Genomic DNA, 2921 nt, shown 5'->3' with positions numbered 1-2921 from the left:
ATATATATATATATATAAAGACAAGATGATTTTATTCACTTTCACATTCTTTCACATTCAAATTCCTATCATTACCACACTAAGGAGTCAAATATCAGAATAGCCTGAAAGCACAAAGCTAATATTATGGATTTTTAAGCACAAATTAGAACTCAAGGAAGAGACAAAACATGTGCATGGATCTCTATATAGAGCTCTTAAAACTCTTGTCATTTCCAGAGACACTCTTGTCCTTGACTTCTATGCCTTAGCGCACAGGGTGCTTGTCTGGAAATGGTAGCTTTAAGTAGCTCTGTGAGGTTTTGCTGTCTACGCTCCCCTGGCAAGCAACGCACACAGGGACAGAGGAAGACAGCTCAAAGCTGGGGCCTTGTTTACAGCTGTGTGGGGAAGAAAACAGGCAGACGTAAATGAGGGTTGACGGTTTCATGAAGCACAATTGGTTGATGGCAGATTCAATGTGACTGGGCTGAACTGGGCGATGATCCGTACAGTATGCAAAATTCACTTTCTAGCTGGTCTGTGCCCACCAGCCCCTAGCAGCAAGCGGTCTTCCCCAAGCCCTTCTAGCTATGCCTTTGAATGCAACAAGAACTGAACAAGGCATTGTTGTGCTCAATTCCTTTTGACAACAATCACATTTAAAGAAAGAAAGAAAGAAAAAAAGTCATGGATGTTTTTTTGTCACCAGTTCTAAATTATTTTTTTCTTATGCTGACTGCAAAGTAAGCAATTTGTGTGTGGCATAGTGAAATGTGGAAAGTGTGACGGTTAAAGGAGGAATGTATGGATGCCTTCAGATGAACTCTGGGGCTATTGCGTTGTGCTACTACATATATACTGTATGTTGTAATATACCCAAACTCTTGGCATGCAATTTTAGTGGCATAAATTTAACACATTTATTTGCAATGTGACAAGGCAAATAATAATCAATTTAAGCCTGCACTGGGACAGTTTACATGGCTGCTGTCACTCTTCTTATGGAAGTAGCATTGCAGTTCCTACATCTAAAAATCCCATTTATGTCACAAACCTCTATGATACTTTGTTTTCCTCAGGATTGAATTGTTTATCATTTTAGAAATGCAACATCTGCATGTTCCATCCGGTTATGGCACATTAAACAACAGTCCTTGTATTACAAGGAGCATGCTGTCAATGTCAGTGGGGTCTAGGGAGCGAGATGAGAACCAGGCATTTTTCTTAGCTCTCTAGACAGAAAGGCTCACATGGCGCTGTGTGGATTAGATTTTTAGTGACAATGACCCAAAGCTTTAGGCCTGGGGTGTATGTACTGTACTCCTTCTGTGTACTTTCCCTTGTATGTTTACTGGGTTTTTTTCCCCACTGTAACTGAACTCAAGGCAAGAATGCATTTATAGTAATCAGATGACTTATTGACATTTGCAGGACATGGAGCTAATTTACTTTGCATAGTGAGAAAAATGAAACCAGAAGCAGACTGTGAGCTAGTACTGAAAACAAAATTACACAAAGAAATTAATAAAGGACTATAAAACATTTTTTTAAATCTCAAGTAATCTTGAATTTTATGACTGGTGATACATTGCAGTGTCGATGATAATATTCTAGATTATTCTGTACAGTAATTAGGGTGATAAACAAAATACATTTGTATAGCCGAAGATAAACTTAATGTGACTTTGATTTTTGCTCATCTCTTCAAAGTGCCTTTAGCCCTGCGGGCAAAAACAATAATTTGCGAAATAAAAACGTTATCCTCCTTCATTATTCTAATATGATGATTAATTACTTTAGCAAGAAAATAGTCAAGTCTAAAAACAACTGTATGTTTGAGTAGATGACTGAACAGCAATCTCAGATCTTACAGCATCAAGTAAAAATAGAATTTACTGTAGACCCTTTACAGTTATTTTCAATTTATTCATTAAGCTTTTTAGAATTGGCTGTGAGGTTCCAATAACGATCAAAATTTTAATACCATATAATAAATGCTAATGTCATGTGGCTTATTTAAATGGTTGCTTTACTTTACAACACAATATTGTTAAACTGGCCTGGTGTAATACAAAGCAAATGGTGATTGTGTGCCATTTTTTTATTAGCAAAATTACCTGATTAATTTTCCCCTAATTGTTTCAGGGAGTTTCTCAATTTGCATATGCACCCAAACAATATTTGTCTTGCAGAAAGGTGTGTGAAGTGTTTGATGAAATGGAAATAAGAAAATACAAGAAAACACAGGGAGGCAACCGCCACTAATGCCGAATCTGCCAGTCTCATACTCCACAGTATGTGAAACTCAGAAAAACTGATTGGTACCCAGTCGAAAAGAAAATGGTTTTTAAATAAGTTACAATTAGATAAGCATTAATCTCAGTGGTATAAATGAATGTCTTGCTGTAGGGCTTGTTGAATGTAAAAACAGATTTACAAAAACTCCTCTTACCAGATTGGTCTGGAAGTAGTCCTTCTCTATTTTAATTGCTCTGTCATTTAGAGTTGAAATAAGCCCCCCACTCATTCTGCCCCTTGATTTTGCCTTTGAAATTAAATATTGTATACAAATACATGCTGTTCATGGGCATGAGCATAGTTCATCATTGAAATCTGCATAAAATGATGCTTAAAAAGCTCCATACGCTTTGAGCAACAGAGCTCCTTTATATGGTGCATTCTTATGTAAACATATCCATAACGAAAACAACTACTTATGCCTTTTACCTCAGCTTTCTTATTGTTCCGCTCGTCCGCAGAAATGAGAGAAATGTGGGACTGCAGAGTTTGTTCCACATACTCTTGATTTCAAAGGAACCCATACTTGCTTTCATACATTCCTCCCTTTTCTTTCCATGCCATGCCATGCCATGTAGACCACCTACAACACTATAGTCAGAATAGTGTTGACTGAACACATGTTTAGATAGATAGATAGA

The 2921-nt window shown here is 37.0% G+C and overlaps 1 protein-coding gene across 1 annotated transcript in view; it reads left to right on the top strand.

Annotated features, from left to right (window-relative positions):
- The window catches only part of ofcc1 (orofacial cleft 1 candidate 1), a 106293-nt gene that overhangs the window by 31754 nt on the left and 71618 nt on the right, over window positions 1-2921 (top strand).

This window comes from Morone saxatilis, unplaced genomic scaffold (assembly GCF_004916995.1).
Source record: "Morone saxatilis isolate NCDOM2014 unplaced genomic scaffold, NCSU_SB_2.0 Contig0, whole genome shotgun sequence".
NCBI lineage: Eukaryota > Metazoa > Chordata > Actinopteri > Moronidae > Morone > Morone saxatilis.
The sequence above is the reverse complement of the archived record's forward strand: the minus strand, read 5'-3'. Positions and strand labels throughout refer to the sequence as shown.